This window comes from Taudactylus pleione, unplaced genomic scaffold (genome assembly GCF_031769625.1).
Source record: "Taudactylus pleione unplaced genomic scaffold, aTauple2 ptg000080l, whole genome shotgun sequence".
NCBI classification, from domain to species: Eukaryota; Metazoa; Chordata; class Amphibia; order Anura; family Myobatrachidae; genus Taudactylus; species Taudactylus pleione.
Window position 1 is genome coordinate 1,191,114 of NW_028284482.1, and position 18,836 is coordinate 1,209,949.

At 43.8% G+C, this 18,836-nt stretch overlaps 1 pseudogene; it reads left to right on the top strand.

Moving 5' to 3' along the window:
* The window catches only part of LOC148532233 (uncharacterized), a 30,523-nt pseudogene extending 13,277 nt beyond the window's left edge, over positions 1-17,246 (top strand).
* Positions 17,247-18,836: the final 1,590 nt, after the last annotated feature.

Consider the following 18,836-nt stretch of genomic DNA (forward strand, 5'->3'; position numbering starts at 1 on the left):
TTAAACGTGAATATATGATTTATTGATAACAAGTGTTAACCTAAATGAGTGGAGTGTAGTACTTACCTCTAGCAAGTGGAAGAGCACCATCGCTGGAGTCCCGTGAAACCTGTGGGAGAGAAAATAACAGGTGCTTGGTCTATTATATGTATATATTTGAGCACACGACTCATTACAAATTCATATATATAGAATACATTACAGTTAAATAACAAGGTATACACTTAGTTAACAATTAATTTACTTGTCCTAAGCAGTTCCATTTATTAAAAGCTTAGGTGGAGGCACATAATACAAGAGTATTTATCACAACCTCACAGAGTGGGGTCACAAACAGTTAACAACACGTTCCATAAACAGTGCTACAATGTAAGCTATGTAAAGCAAGATTGTTGCAATAAGTAGCAACTGATACCAAATAGAAGGCCTTCTATTGTAAAAAGGAAAAATTCACTGTAAAAATAAATCAATGATGTTGCAATGAATAACAGTCAATTCCAGGAGAGAATACTTATTAATGTAAACGGTATGATCCCATATAGGTGGGGATTCGCTTTTGTATTTCGCAATCAGCACAATATGGCATCAATTTTGGCCAAGTAAATCCTGAAAGCATTGAGTACATTCACATAAAAAAGGCTGTATATGAGGAACTTGCTGAGCTTAGGTTAAAGAATGATATTCTAACTGGTCGTTGATGGAGAATTCATATATCCAAAGCGAATATGTCAGCAAGGTTATGTATAGTCCCATCCACAAGAATACTGCTTAGTTCAATTGCTCACTTCTAATGAGAAATCACAGTAGAAATAACAAGTGCACACGACTTAGCATAAGCCATGTACTGACCCACGTTCCTGTAGCCTTATAGTATTAAGGACCCTCCATCCGAGCGTACTTGTAATCTGCAGAGAGCGGCCTTTCTATTGACAGCTGTTAGAGTCCCGGCCGGTTAGAGGAACGATAGAAGCATTGTTGCCGCTTGGCTCTTGCCAAAATGCTCGCACAGCTTAGGGGCTGGATAACTCGACCACAGTGGCGATGGCCTTCTCCTCCGTCCCGGCACTCCACGATGTAGCATCGATTAATCACGGCTTGTCAGAAACTCAATTAGTGTTGGATTGAAAACCGGCTTGGTATGTGTTTGGAAAGCAGTTTTTTTGGATAGCACAAAACCGAACGCAGGTGGAAATCATAGCTGCTAATGTCTGGATTACACAATCAATTAGCGTACATTTGTGGGGGTGTATTTTGGCCGCAATCTGTTCGTTTTTGGACTATTGTAACAATAATGTCATCATGTTTAGGTTTGGTCCCTCATTTTGTGTTTGCAAGGTGATTTTTCATCCTTAGGTAATGTTTTAAACGTTCCTTAACGAGCCCTTTTTTTTCAATGTGTAATTTTTTAGTTTGAACGTTGTTGGCTTGTGTGCCCGGATTAAATGTAACCCATTTTTACAATAATGTCAGAATACAAAGTCGTACATTTGTGGTAAATTTATTGGTATCCCACAAAAAAAAATACACATATTTAACTCCAACATTTTTGGCAGTGTTCATTCCACAATATTTATTAATTGTGCAAACAATAATTTTTGGGTAAACGAAAATTCAAAAATTAAAAACAATTCACAAGAAAGGAGAGGGAAGTTTTGGCCAGAAAGGAATATGAGGCAAGCACAGAAGGAGTGTGGGAAAAGTAGCCAATGGTGTCACCGTTTTTTCGCCCGTTTGGCTGGGGGAGGGAGGGTGCCAGACCGGGTCCGGGATGTCATCGGGCTGGCCTGTCCAGAGACAGATGTTGTGGCCTCTGGACTAGGCACAGGGCTAGGCACATTTGGAGGATTGGCTGATGTTGTGCCAGAGGTGGAGGATCCTGATGTTCCGTCAGGAAGGGAGGTCGGCTCCACCATGTGCTGGCGAATGAGCTGCTCCAGGGCAGTGGCGATGCGGATGTTGGCCCTGGTATTTTCCGCCAGGGCCTGACCAATGGTCACGTTGGCCGCAGCATTTTGCTCCAGGGCCTCAGCCACCCGTACCAGACTGGCGTCCATCCTCTGCAGAATCTCCGTATGGAAATCCGATTTAAAATTGAGTTCTGTGAGGAGGGACACTGCCTGTGAGGGGGATTGCCCTGGACTGGCTTCTGCAGGGTCCTCAGCCGGATGTACTGGTTCCTCCCCTGCAGAGCCAGCAGAAATACTGCGGCCAAGGCTCCCCTCTGGAGCAGACTCATCCGCCTGTGTCTCTGTTGGAAAAATGAGAAAAGACTCACATTAGAATCTACATATTGGCACAATAACATTTCAGAGTTGGTGACATCACAACATTTACCTGGGACAACATGAGGAGCCGCAAAGTCTGGCATGTCCGTATCCATGTTGGGCATGCCAAACACCTCCACAGGCTGCACACACCCCTGTGCCAGCTCTTCTAAATCAGTCAACTCCAATGACACAGGGGTGGGACCCCCACCTGTCCCCCTTGCATGCCTAGCCCTGTCCGCCAGTTTTTGCTTCAGGCGATATTTGAAGTCGGCCCATCTGTGGGATGAAATTGGAACCATTACTTTTTTTTTTATTTGGTTTTTGGTTTTAGGGTGGTCAAGTGTTTACTTACCGCCGTTTGACATCCCGGGCTAGAGGGCATAATCACCCACCCTATTGACATCCACGGCTACCTCTTCCCACATTCTCCACTTCTGGCTAGCACTCATATTCCTGTCTGCCTGTGGCAGGATGTCCACACATTTCTGAATCAAAACCTCCATCTCCTTTCTTGTGAATTGTGGCTGCCTTTTCTTTTTGGCAGCTTTGCCCGGAATAGTGGGCCCAGCAGCCTCTTCCATGTCATCCTCCTCACCTATGTGTGTAATTTTGGAGAATTGTCAACTTCACAACTTGCACAATATTATGTTTCTAATTAATCATTGAGTCAAAATGCATGAAATACTTACCGCCTGACTGTTGTCCATTGTTTCCCTGGTCTGTAGCCATGTGTGAGCTTCAAACAAGAAATACACCAGAATTGTGTTTTTGTCTCGTGACGTATTTATACATGCGTCCTTATTTTGCGGCCGCATCATTGATTGTGCGTTCCTATGATCCCTACTTAATTTGTGCGGGAAACGAAACACTATTTATGGCTTGGGGCGTCTCGAATCGAGGTGGCGTTTATTGAATGTTGGCGGTTACGTTGGTTGGAGTTGATTGTTGGCTGGTGTAGGAGATAGCGTTTTTTACATTTTTGGGGGGGATTTATTCTTTTTTTGATTTCCGTTCGTTTTTTTCCCTTTGAATTTTTTTGGTCGTTTCCAGTTTTGGTAAGTTTGGGGAAGTCTAACTTTGGGTCAATTTGTCTCTCATTCTGGTGTCGATTTTTCTAATAAGTTTTTCCCGTCATTTCATCTATCTTAGGTTTTATTTTGGCTCTGCCCCAAAGACATTTTGTTCCGGATTCTTATATATTATCTCTTGGTAAGTTCATTTGTTAAACTGTTTTGGAAATGTTCTTGTTTGTCTTTACGCAACTTTGGTTGGCCTTACACATGTAACCTTTGTTTCTGCAAAATCGAACTCTGTGTTTTTTAAATTTTTATTTACGCGGCGTTGTTGTAACTTGTATTAGCGAACTAATTAGCGCATTTTTACTACTTACTATTGTGACTTGTATTTGCGAACTAATTAGCGCATTTTTACTACTTACTATTGTGACTTGTATTTGCGAACTAATTAGCGCATTTTTACTACTTACTATTGTGACTTGTATTTGCGAACTAATTAGCGCTTTGTGAAATGTTTATTCATCCCTTAAAATTGTTTGTGTTTTTTCGGGAGCATTGGTTGCTTACATTTGGCCTCAATTTGACGTAGTGTGCGCAACGTCGTTTTGCTCTTTGCCCAAATGTGTGTGTGTCCCCTTTTCTGTTTTTTCTTGCTTAAATTTTTGAAAATGACATGGCCAGCATAAAATGATGTATATTTTTGTTGTGATTATTTGCAGTTACAACATATCATGACAATACCCCGGCATGTAAGCATCAATGGATGGTATTTTCAAGCTAAGTAAAATTTATTTTTAATGGTTGGGGTAAAAAGCCTGACATTCCAATGTTGCCATTTCAGGTTGATATGGGTCGGATTGTTCTGGCCCTGCTCCCGGAAGCCGACCAACCTCAATCTCGTCCCAGGCGTAGGCATCGTAGGCGTGCAAGGCCCCAGATATTTCGAACACGTGTCACCCTTTTTGGAATGCCAGATCATGAGGTTTTAAGACGATACCGTCTTCCTCCAAAAATCATCATAGACACTCTCTCATTAATAGAGAGTGATCTTGAGCGGCAAATTGACAGTCCTACAGCAATTCCACCACTTACGGAATTTATGGCGGTGTTACATTTCTGTGCCTCAGGATTGTTCCAAACAACGGTGGGAATAGTGTCGGGCATCTCACAATCCTCCTTTTCCCGGATCCTGAGGGCAGTGATGGAGGCACTTTTCAAGCACCTCCATCATTTTATTAAAATGCCTTTGGATATGGGTGCCCTTAGTGTGGCCAAGGCCAATTTTTACCAAATAGCTGCTTCCCACACATCATAGGGGTTGTGGATGGTACTCACATACCACTTCAGCCTTCAGCACGGCTGGAGGCAATATTTAGAAACCGGAAACACTATCACTCCCTCAATGTAATGGTGGTATGTGATGCCTCCCTCCAGATCCTGTCCCTGAATGCAAAATTACCAGGAAGTGCACATGACTCCTTCGTCATCCGGCAATCAGGGATATGGCACAAATTAACCAACCTACAAGCTGGTGATGCGTGGCTTCTGGGTAAGTGGAGACCTTTAGTACATAACAATGTTAAGCTTCATACAGAGTGAGCCTGATGTTGACTATTCTTTTTCACAGGAGACAGTGGCTACCCTTGCACGCCCTGGCTGCTCACTCCTTATTTGGCTCCCACACCAGGGCCACAAAGTGAGTATAATTCCACACTTACAGCCACCAGGCAAGTGGTGGAGCGCTGTATTGGCCTTTTAAAAGGCCGATTCAGATGCCTCCACCGCTCTGGTGGCGAACTCATGTATTTGCCGGATATGGTTTCGAAAATTGTGGTCCTGTGTGGAATATTTCACAACATCGCCATAAGGAGTGGTGTCCCAATGCAGCCAGAGGATGCCTTACCTGAGGATGGCCCCCCCGAGGTTGGTCGGAGGTCAGTATGTGGGGGGGGCCATACGCGATGATGTGGTGGCCAGATTTTTTAGGTAATTATTGGAAAATAAACAGTGTTGATACCTAATGTGGTTGGGTTTGTTTGAGAACATCTAATTTTTTGATAATTTTTTTCTCCATCTTCTGTTTTTTAACATAATCTTTGGCACTCCAATGATGACTACTTCCTGCTACCCTTACAAAACCTGTATGTGGACATTTTGGGGATATATTCTGGAACCCTTATTGCAACGCCATATTTGTGGAATCATGTTGGCATGGTCCTTCGTCAACCAGTTCTTGATTTTTTGTTTTGTGATGTGTTTTTTTTGGTATGTGTTGTATTTGAGATTATCACTGTGTGTTTTGTTTGTGAGTGACCACTTTGATTTTTCAGTTATGTTGATAATAAATATTTTGAGAGTGAAATGTTGTACCTTTTTTGGAACGTTACCAGCAAGTGTAACCAGGTTCACACACGTTACATTTGACTAAGGGGTAATCCAGTACTGACGCCAGTTGAGCTAAAATGTAATTTTTTTTCAGGGTCCAAACCAACACCAAAAGGAAGCCTGTACAATCATTTTGCTTCGTAAGATTGGCCTAAGCAGCTTGCACACCAACTAGGAACCTGTAAAATGTAGAAATGTCTAATTGTGACTACACCAAAAAAGGGAAATCAGATTGTTACTGTTAGGTGTTTCTTGTGGCTGTTTGACATAAAAATACAACACACACTCTTAGTGTAAAAAAATGGAAATCCTTGCAGGAACAGTCTATTTATGTCAGGGTAAACAATCTGTGCTTTAGAAAAAACGAATGAGCCAGAACGTTACTTCAAAAATAACAATTTATTTACATAATGTGCCAAAAAAAAACAACTACTCCCTAAGGAGGACCGACATACGGTCAAGGACCACCAGCACCCCGATGATATTGTTGTGCATCTGGGCCACACAGGCGGATAATTCGGCCCGACGCCTCTGTTCCTCTGTGGGTGAGAAAAGTGTGGGGATTAATACAACAATAGTGAAACCACATTAAAAAAAAAGCCAAATCCAAACTCCACCAAAAAAAAAAAAAAAAAACAGCATTAAAACTCATCAAACTAAAATGGTGTAGGCCAAAAATACAAGGCCTATGTACAAATTCCGACAGGTGTGATATGTGTATGTGGAAAACAGCAGTAACAGGTAAAGGCAATCGCCAAAATCCCCAAAAGTTTAGCCAAAAAACCCCAAAAAAGGAACCACCCATGATTACATACAAACAGTTTGTGTCGATAAAAAAACGCAAAGAAAAACATACCGGAAGACCCAACGCCAGCTACGGAAGGCCCTCCATCGTCCTCCTCGGAGGTGACTCCATTCCCCAAAGATCGGGGCGGGGTAATGACCGACTCCGGGGAGGGGGTCATTCTAAGAGGGGTGGTTGGAGGAGAGGGGGAATTGGGACGGAGGGGAAGGAGGCCCGAAAATTCAGGCTGAGGGTCTAGGAAGGCTGGGGAGGAGTGGGGAATAGGGGAATGACTGGAGTTGGAGTGTTGGCTGGGGGTTGGGGAGAGTGGCCGTGATCGACGTCTGGCCGGACGCTGACGGCGTAGTCTTCGCTGGGCCCCTAAAAGATGTGAAACAAATTGTGGTTAGTTTCAACACAAATCCGCGCCCAAAAACAATTTCAAATCCACCCCAAAAAAAAACAAAAAAGCAGATATGAGGAGAATGAATAAATATGAAATACAGGGAAAACATGGCCATGCAGATATGAGGAGAATGAATAAATATGAAATACAGGGAAAACATGCACACGCAGTTAGGGCCACAAAGACAAACATGAAAACCACAATCCATAAAACTTACTTTCTGCGATCTGCATGCGAAAGCATGCCAGCAAGCGGGGCGTCCGCCGTTGCAGGTCCGACCACCTGCGCTCCAGCAGCCCGATATGGCGGCGTGAGCCGAAGGAGCGCAGGTGGGCCCGTACCTCCGCATATGCGGAACGCTTCTCGCGGTTGGTGATGGGTGTAGGCTGGCTGGTGATCCGCCTATCCATCACCTCCGTAAGCACCAGCAGCTCGCGCCTAGTGAATGCGGAGGCTCTCATGATGGCAATGGTGTTTTTCATAAAAATCATTTTTGATAAAGTGCACCCAAATTTTATGATTGGCTAATGTATTTGGGAAATTAACAGGAGCAATTCTATTGGTTAGTGTATGAGTCATGTGTTCGACAGGGCCAGAAATCTGTTGAGACTTATGATAGGCTTGATGCAGTGACATGCGTCAGCAAATTTACATAAAGAAATGAACTCCGGGAAATATGCGGCCTGAAAAACAAATAGAACAATTATTTAATTGAGGCTAACATGTATTTTGACAATTAAAAGCGAATGTTTAAGCCGTATGTATTCTGCGGGTAAACACAAACACGGACATGAATAAAGTTTATTGTATTGTGTAAAAAAAAAAAAAAAAAAAAAAAAACAATTAAGCTAATTGATATATTGATTGGCATGTTACGATTGAGGGAGGTAGGCAGAATAAACGAGCAGTTAATCGAAATCTGACAGTCCAACTTCCGGGTAGTACTAGTGCGTGCATTCCCTTCAAGCCACTTCGGGGATGTACGCTCGCTATTTGGCACCCTCGTTAGTTAGAGGAGGGGTCGTCTGAGTTTGGGGAGGATGTTTGGCTGCGAGCGAAAATACGAGCGTGTGCTTGAATTTAAATATTTTTTTACGTACGCCGAACGTACGAACGGTCACTTGCGTCCGGGTCTGAATGAGGGCCTTAGTCAGCACACACACATACAATCACACTTAGTCAGCACACACAGTCACACTTAGTCAGCACACACACATACAATCACACTTAGTCAGCACACACAGTCACACTTAGTCAGCACACACACACAGTCACACTTAGTCAGCACACACACATACAATCACACTTAGTCAGCACACACACAGTTACACTTAGTCAGCACACACACATACAATCACACTTAGTCAGCACACACAGTCACACTTAGCACACACACACAGTCACACTTAGTCAGCACACACACACACACACACACAGTCACACTTAGTCAGCACACACACATACAGTCACACTTAGTCAGCACACACATACAGTCACACTTAGTCAGCACACACACACAGTCACACTTAGTCAGCACACACACATACAGTCACACTTAGTCAGCACACACACAGTCACACTTAGTCAGCACACACACATACAGTCACACTTAGCACACACACACACATATACAATCACACTTAGTCAGCACACACACACAGTCACACTTAGTCAGCACACATACAATCACACTTCGTCAGCACACACATAGTCACACTTAGTCAGCACACACATACAATCACACTTAGTCAGCACACACACACACAGTCACACTTAGTCAGCACACATACAATCACACTTCGTCAGCACACACATAGTCACACTTAGTCAGCACACACACATACAATCACACTTAGTCAGCACACACAGTCAGCACACACAGTCACACTTAGTCAGCACACACATACAATCACACTTCGTCAGCACACACATAGTCACACTTAGTCAGCACACACACATACAATCACACTTAGTGAGCACACACAGTCACACTTAGTCAGCACACACAGTCACACTTAGTCAGCACACACACATACAATCACACTTAGTCAGCACACACAGTCACACTTAGTCAGCACACACAGTCACACTTAGTGAGCACACACAGTCACACTTAGTCAGCACACACAGTCACACTTAGTCAGCACACACAGTCACACTTAGTGAGCACACACAGTCACACTTAGTGAGCACACACAGTCACACTTAGGCCCTCATTCAGAGCCGCTCGTTAGCGGCAGTACGCTCGTTCCGAGCGATGTTTGCACATCTGCGCATGCGTACGGTTTTTAGTACGCATGCGCGAACCAGTCAGTGCGGCCGAAAATCATTTGTACGCAATATAGCGAGTGCCTGCTATTTTGAGTGACATAATGAGGCGTATGTGGGTGGTAACAGGGGAAGGTGCTTGAAAATGGGGAGTGGAGATCAGATCGCAGGCGTGCTTAAAGGTCAAAACGGGCGTTTTATGGGTGTGCATATTTAAAACAGCAGCGTCATTGACCACGTCACTGGGTTATTTTATAGCCAGAACTGCTCGCAAATTTGTGGTAGCAAACACCAACAACAAGAATAGCGAGCAGTTCATACGCTGGTCGATGTACTCGATTAATCTAATAAATAGCGGACATGACGTATGGTGCGAGCGGCCAGGGGGCGTTTTTAACAAATAAACGAGCGTATGTTTTGCTCGCTCGTTCAGACTTAGAGGTGTGAACAGACTGCAATGTGCGAACGGATCATTTGAATAGCCACCCCTTGTTTTTGAACGAACGACCGCAAATAGCGAACGGCTCTGAATGAGGGCCTTAGTCAGCACACACAGATACAATCACACTTAGTCAGCACACTTAGTCAGCACACACAGTCACACTTAGTGAGCACACACAGTCACACTTAGTGAGCACACACAGTCACACTTAGTCAGCACACACAGATACAATCACACTCAGTCAGCACACACATAGTCACACTTAGTCAGCACACACACATACAATCACACTTAGTGAGCACACACAGTCACACTTAGTGAGCATACACAGTCACACTTAGTCAGCACACACAGATACAATCACACTCAGTCAGCACACACACATACAATCACACTTAGTGAGCACACACAGTCACACTTAGTCAGCACACACACATACAATCACACTTAGTCAGCACACACACATACAATCACACTTAGTCAGCACACACAGTCACACTTAGTCAGCACACACACATACAATCACACTTAGTCAGCACACACAGTCACACTTAGTCAGCACACACAGATACAATCACACTTAGTCAGCACACTTAGTCAGCACACACAGTCACACTTAGTGAGCACACACAGTCACACTTAGTCAGCACACACAGTCACACTTAGTCAGCACACACAGTCACACTTAGTCAGCACACACAGTCACACTTAGTCAGCACACACAGATACAATCACACTCAGTCAGCACACACACACACAATCACACTTAGTCAGCACACACAGTCACACTTAGTCAACACACACACATACAATCACACTTAGTCAGCACACACATAGTCACACTTAGTCAGCACACACACATACAATCACACTTAGTGAGCACACACAGTCACACTTAGTGAGCACACACAGTCACTCAGTCAGCACACACACATACAATCACACTTAGTCAGCACACACACATACAATCACACTTAGTCAGCACACACACGTACAATCACACTTAGTCAGCACACACAGTCACACTTAGTCAGCACACATACAATCACACTTCGTCAGCACACACACACAGTCATACTTAGTCAGCACACACACATACAATCACACTTAGTCAGCACACACACACAGTCACACTTAGTCAGCACACACACATACAATCACACTTAGTCAGCACACACACACATACAATCACACTTAGTCAACACACACACAGTCACACTTAGTCAGCACACACAGATACAATCACACTCAGTCAGCACACACACATACAATCACACTTAGTCAGCACACACAGTCACACTTAGTCAGCACACACACGTACAATCACACTTAGTCAGCACACACAGTCACACTTAGTGAGCACACACAGTCACACTTAGTCAGCACACACAGATACAATCACACTCAGTCAGCACACACACATACAATCACACTTAATCAGCACACACAGTCACACTTAGTCAGCACACACACATACAATCACACTTAGTCAGCACACACATGTACAATCACACTTAGCACACACAGTCACACTTAGTCAGCACACATACAATCACACTTCGTCAGCACACACACACAGTCACACTTAGTCAGCACACACACATACAATCACACTTAGTCAGCACACACACACATACAATCACACTTAGTCAACACACACACACAGTCACACTTAGTCAGCACACACACACAGTCACACTTAGCACACACACACAGTCACACTTAGTCAGCACACACACATACAATCACACTTAGTCAGCACACACACACACACACAGTCACACTTAGTCAGCACACACACACAATCACACTTAGTCAGCACACACAGTCACACTTAGTCAGCACACATACAATCACACTTCGTCAGCACACACACACAGTCACACTTAGTCAGCACACACACACAGTCACACTTAGTCAGCACACACACATACAATCACACTTAGTCAGCACACACACACACACACAGTCACACTTAGTCAGCACACACACGTACAATCACACTTAGTCAGCACACACAGTCACACTTAGTCAGCACACATACAATCACACTTCGTCAGCACACACACACAGTCACACTTAGTCAGCACACACACATACAATCACACTTAGTCAGCACACACACACATACAATCACACTTAGTCAACACACACACACAGTCACACTTAGTCAGCACACACACACAGTCACACTTAGTCAGCACACACACATACAATCACACTTAGTCAGCACACACACACAGTCACACTTAGTCAGCACACACACACATACAATCACACTTAGTCAGCACACACACGTACAATCACACTTAGTCAGCACACACAGTCACACTTAGTCAGCACACATACAATCACACTTCGTCAGCACACACACACAGTCACACTTAGTCAGCACACACACATACAATCACACTTAGTCAGCACACACACACAGTCACACTTAGTCAGCACACACATATTTTAAATAACAAAACAACACAAAGTTTATGCCACTGTGACACCCTTCACTTACGGTTGCTGCTATTTCCAAGTTGGAGAAAGGACCTCTGTGACGTAGACACCACGTGACCGCTGCAGGAGGCTGGACCGCTCCTGCGTTACCATCCACTAGGGCATAGAGGGGGAATAAATATCTGTGGCGAGCGCAGCGAGCCACCATTCCCGAAGCGTGGCGAGCGTAGCGAGCCCGCGAGGGGCCAGTTTTGGTCCCCCGTTAGCATCCCCACCCCTCCCCCTTTCAGGCCGAGTCACGTGGGTGTGACGTCACAGGGCCATCAGCCCTGTACAGTCTAGACATAACCCTTCACTTACCTGGTATGGGTGTAGAAGACAGGAAGCAGGCACTCCTCATCTCTGCCCTCTCTCCTCCATGGGTGTGATAATAAACAGCTCCTCTGTAGGCTCTTCCCACTCCCCCGATAGGCCACGCCCCCTTTATCATTCTCCAGCCTCTTGGAATTGTGGGTAGGGAAACCTGGCTCCCCATTGGTCGACAGCGGCCATCTTTTCGTAGCCTGATATGGGGGCAGCCATTTTGTGTTAGCCCGTTACTTGAATCGGCTCTCTCTCTCTGGGCAGCAGCACAGGAGCCATAGCATCGCATCCTCTGCCTGCCGGCCCTGACACACTAGAATTGTACCGGCCTGGGGGGCAGATGGCACCCTGCCCCCCGGCCCAGCCCGCCACTGCCAAAGGGTACGTGTCTTGCAGCTGCTGCAGAAGATGAAACATGACCAAAACAGCAGCTATAGCAGCCTCCCCTAAATTGTTTGTCGATACTCTGATGTACTTTATAATAAAAAAAAAAATCTGAATGGGGCATACCTGAACATAAGCCCTCCTCTAACTGATCGACCCATCTTTCAACCACCTTGTTAAGCTAGGCAGAGGAGAGGATGGTCCCAAGAGCAACACTGGAAGCTGGAAAAACAGCTTTTAATGAATAGCCAGTACAGTACTAGGAAGCAGAACCCAGCACTTGGATAGTGGTTGTTTTGGCAAGGTGAGTGATAGGGGAATTAGCCAGAGGGCGATTTTCCTATTTTGTCCTAATCACCTCCAGAAGACGGTAACAGGTGTCCTAAAACCTATGAACTGGTCAAGGTCAAGATCCTTTAGCTGGGGAGACCTAGGGAAAGTTATAATCTGCTTTATTTTATAATTAAAGAGAGCAGAGTACAGGAGCCTACATGTCAGGGTTCGGTCTAGGATCGGCCGCTACTCACCCCAGCACCAGCTTCCCCTGATTTATCGTGCGCTAAGATGTCAGGTGCGGAGGCGAGTGACACGCTGGGGACTCTGCCTTCAGTGCTTTCTCGACTTCCATGTGTGGCTCCGTGTCTTGCCATCACAGGTGCCACCATGTTAGTCTCACTCACCTGACCGTTCCCTTAACCAATGGGAAGCATAGTCTGAGTCAGCTGATGCTGACCTCCAATGAACTGCTAACTGTAGGTTATATAACTGGTCTCTGGACAGCAGGAAGTTGCCTGTGCAACGTCGTCACTTCCAGTGTTTGCTGATTGTTATTCTGTTCCAGGTTCCTGTCCCTCATTCTCTAGTTATTGCTGTAGCATCCCGCTACCATCCTCTGGTGTGTCTGGATTCACACACTGTGTACACTGTACACACCTCTGTGTACAAATTCATCTTTCGGTGTGTCTGGAGTTGCATATTGTGTACCAAGTACACACCACTGTGTACAAACTGTGTACAAAAGATAGTTTCAACAAATGCGATCCACATTAAATAGGGCAGCACTGAAACAATGGTGATTATCACAGATCACCCCAATATCAGTATACAAACAAACAAAAATGTCTCTATGCGCTCCTAATAGGAATTAGATTTTCAACTCTAGAATATAGTAATAGTTCAAAGAAGTAACAGTCTCCGTGAAGACGATAATTTTGTTTAAAAGTAAGTGTAAAAAAATATGTCACTGTTTAGTAAGTCCACGTAGGTGGCTGTAATATACCACTGTGCTTGCAGATATACAACACAATCCTTATGAAATTATACCAAAGAATCCTTTAAAAATTAAATAAAAATATAACCAGTTCACTGCAGATTCATCACTCCAAGAAATTTTCAATTATATCCATTCTTTAGATGTGGCTTCTCTTTTATGCAGACTTCTTATGGTATGTGTCCATGCAAAACAAAAAGAGGGTTGCCACCATAGCATAAAATCATTTACACTTTATTGGAATATAATTGAAAAAGTAAAATGGAAGCGTACCGAATATGACCTTTTGAGAAAGGTACACAATATAATAACCAGGTGGTTATATTGGACGCACACCCAGACGGGGAAGGTAACGCTCTATAGGGGGAGCTAAATAATACCACTATATGTGTTAAAGTGTACCTTTCTCAAAAGTCATATTCGGTACGCTTCCATTTTACAATTTGGTCAGGTCTCGCCAACATCCAATACTTGTGGATGAGAAGAACCTACATTCAGGCCCCTCGCCTCCGATTCCATCCTCAACCAAGGACCCTGGCTTTCAACCCCCCTGTACGGGATTCCTCGGAGCCGAGCGTGACACTACTGCTCTGGCACATCCTCTATGTGAGAACCTGGTTTCTATACAGTCAGGTGCGTAAATATTGCGACATTGACAGAATTTTCATATTTTGGCCTCTATTCACCACCACAATGGCTTTGAAATGACACAAACAAGATGTGCTTTAACTGCAGACTTTCAGATTTAATTTGAGGGTAATTACATCCAAATCAGGTGAACCGTGTAGGAATTACAACGGTTTCTATATGTGCCTCACACTTTTTAATGGGCCAAAAGTAATGGGGCTACCAACTCAAAAGCTATTTCATGGACAGGTGTGGGCTATTCCCTCGTTATTTCATTATCAATTAAGCAGGTAAAAGGTCTGGAGTTGATTCTAGGTGTGACATTTGCATTTGGAATCAGTTGCTGTCGACTCTCAATATGAGATCCAAAGAGCTGTCACTATCAGTGAAGCAAGCCATCATTAGGCTGAAAAATCAAAACAAACCCATCAGAGAGATAGCAAAAACATTAGGTGTGTCCAAATCAACTGTTTGGAACATTTTTAAAAAGAAAGAACGCACCAGAGAGCTCAGCAACACCAAAAGACCCGGAAGACCACGGAAAACAACTGTGGTGGATGACAGAAGAATTATTTCCCTGGTGAAGAAAAACCCCTTCACAACAGTTGGCCAAATCAAGAACACTTTCCAGGAGGTAGGTGTATATGTGTCAAAGTCAACAATCAGGAGAAGACTTCACAAGAGTGAATATAGAGGGTTCACCACAAGATGTAAACCATTGGTGAGCCTCAAAAACAGGAAGACCAGATTAGAGTTTGCCAAACAACATCTAAAAAAAGCCATTGCAGTTCTGGAACAACATCCTATGGACAGATGAGACAAAGATCAACTTGTAGCAGAGTGATGGGAAGAGAAGAGTATGGAGAAGGAAAGGAACTGCTCATGATCCAAAACATACCACCTCATCAGTGAAGCATGGTGGTGGTAGTGTCATGGCATGGGCATGTATGGCTGCCAATGGAACTGGTTCCCTTGTATTTATTGATGATGTGACTGCTGACACAAGCAGCAGAATGAATTCTGAAGTGTTTCGGGCAATATTATATGCTCATATTCAGTCAAATGCTTCAGAACTCATTGGATGGCGCTTCACAGTGCAGATGGACAATGACCCGAAGCATACTGCAAAAGAGTTTTTTAAGGCTAAAAAGTGGAATGTTATGCAATGGCCAAGTCAATCCCCTGACCTGAATCTGATTGAGCATGCATTTCACTTGATGAAGACAAAACTGAAGGGAAAATGCCCCAAGAACAAGCAGGAACTGAAGACATTTGCAGTAGAGGCCTGGCAGAGCATCACCAGGGATGAAACCCAGCGTCTAGTGATATCTATGCTTTCCAGACTTCAGGCTGTAATTGCCTGCAATGGATTTGCAACAATGTATTAAAAAGTGAAACTTAGATTTAGGATTGTTTAGTTTGTCCCATTACTTTTGGCCCCTTAAAAAGTGGGAGGCACATATAGAAACCGTTGTAATTCCTACACCGTTCACCTAATTTGGATGTAATTACCCTCAAATTAAATCTAAAAGTCTGCAGTTAAAGCACATCTTGTGTGTTTCATTTCAAAGCCATTGTGGTGGTGAATAGAGGCCAAAATATTAAAATTCTGTCAATGTCCCAATATTTATGCACCTGACTGTATATTATCAAAGGCCCTCATTCAGAGCCGCTCGTTAGCGGCAGTACGCTCGTTCCGAGCGATGTTTGCACATCTGCGCATGCGTACGGTTTTTAGTACGCATGCGCGAACCAGTCAGTGCGGCCGAAAATCGTTTGTACGCTATATTGCGAGTGCCTGCTATTTTGAGTGACAGAATGAGGCGTATGTGGGTGGTAACAGGGGAAGGTGCTTGAAAATGGGGAGTGGAGATCCGAACGCAGGCGTGCTTAAAGGTCAAAACGGGCGTTTTATGGGTGTGTATATTTAAAACAGCAGCGTCATTGTCCACGTCACTGGGTTATTTTATAGCCAGAACTGCTCGCAAATTTGTGGTAGCAAACACCAACCACAAGAATAGCGAGCAGTTCATACGCTGGTCGATGTACTCGATTAATCTAATAAATAGCGGACATGACGTATGGTGCGAGCGGCCAGGGGGCGTTTTTAACAAATAAACGAGCGTATGTTTTGCTCGTTCGTTCAGACTTAGAGGTGTGAACAGACTGCAATGTGCGTACGGATCATTTGAATAGCCACCCCTTGTTTTTAAACGAACGACCGCAAATAGCGAACGGCTCTGAATGAGGGCCAAAGTCTCCACTTCCTAGTTATTAATGGACACGTCCCATACCTGAGAAGAGAACTCCTGATCAAAGCCCGGTAAGGCCTTCTCTTCTGGCTGAGATAAGTCAGAAGCTGCATCATTCCAAGACCGAAAAACACCAGGAACCTGACATTTATATTAGGAAGATCCAATATCTCCTTTAGAGAAGTGGATACTTGTTTTAAACCCCTTACTCACTTCACTAAATTCTGAACCTATGCAGGCTCTGATGAAAAGGGTGATGGTGCAGAATGAGAACCGGAAGTCTGCTCTGCTGGAGCAGAAGGCACATTTCTTTCAGAAGGCAAACTCCTAGATGACTGCTATTTGCAGCTAACTGCTTTGATAAATATGCCATAGTTTCAGTGAAGATGCCAACCTAAGATTGGGTTGCATCCCTCGGAGGACCTCTCACATGTGAACTAGGATGCTGACTCATTGTCTCACAAGCTGCACATAAGGCTTCCTGATCTGGTCAAGCAGGCAAAATTTTTGAAGGATTAATATTTTTTATCAGGGACCATATTTGAAGTGTGATTTACTGACTGGTGCACCACTAGCACCGGGTTCAGGTGTGTTTAGAAATGCTTAGGTGGCCGAGTTCTTCGTAGCTTATATAGGACACACCGTGACAGAGAGGCAAGTTTGCTAATGTTCCCTTTTGTTTTTGCAGACACAGTGACCAGACCGAAAGGAAGGTACAACACAATTTTACTGTAACCAATCAAAGATTAACAATTAACACAGGAAATGTTTACCATTCACAGACTGAATGAAATAAATTACACTTTTCAATGTCAAGGTATTTATTTATTACCTCCCCGTCCTCTACCGGTGACCCCAACTGGCAAGCAAGTGTCACCAACAAGAACCACAATTCATACAGAACTTTTAATTTATCTAACACAAATGAGAGACCTAAACATGAAACCTGCTGATCGAGCTTGTATCAATAATGCACCGGCAACTTATATCTTTAAAATCCAGTCTGTGCTATGCTTCTTTTTGCTAAGAAAAAGTGGGAAAAACACATGTAGGTTAGGCTTGGATCAGTAGTGCACCAGCAGCCTATAGCTTTGAAATACAGTCTGTGCTGATAGCAGTAATTCCCCAGAAACTTGCAGTAATTTACACAGTCATTGGGCCTTGAGAAAATTAAGGACAACACTGAGTCTATGCTGATAGCAGTAGTTCACCGGCAGCAATAATGTAACACAGTCTCTGAGCCTTGAGAAAAATAAGGACAACACTGAGACTATGCTGATAGCAGTAGTTCACCAGCAGCAATAATGTATCACAGTTTTTGGGCCTTGAGAAAAATAAGGACAACACTGAGACTATGCTGATAGCAGTAGTTCACCAGCAGCAATAATGTAACACAGTTTTTGGGCCTTGAGAAAAATAAGGACAACACTGAGACTATGCTGATAGCAGTAGTTCACCGGCAGTACTAATGTAAACACCTATGCCACAAATTACTACCACCAGAATTGCCAGCCGGGGTTACACAGAGCTAAATAAAACAAGTAATGTACATTACACCACAGAAATTGACAAGGTAACAGATTCACAGTAAACATGCACCTTTTGCTAATGAGATGACAGCACAAATAATATACATTACATCAGCATGAATGGACTTTGAAATGGATACCGGACCAAACAGTGTATAAGAGACAATTTGCATTAACACCAGTACCAGTAAATATTCAAACATTTCAAGCAAGCAAAATATTAATCAGCATTGACAATAATAACACAGCGAGCAGTGAACAGCTTTACAGGGTGCTATAACAGATAAAGGGCCACTATCAACCACTTTAGCTAACACACGAGTCAAACAGTAAACAGAGCCAAATACCTATCACATGGCATTACATTTAGTTTAAAGCTAGACATTAACCCA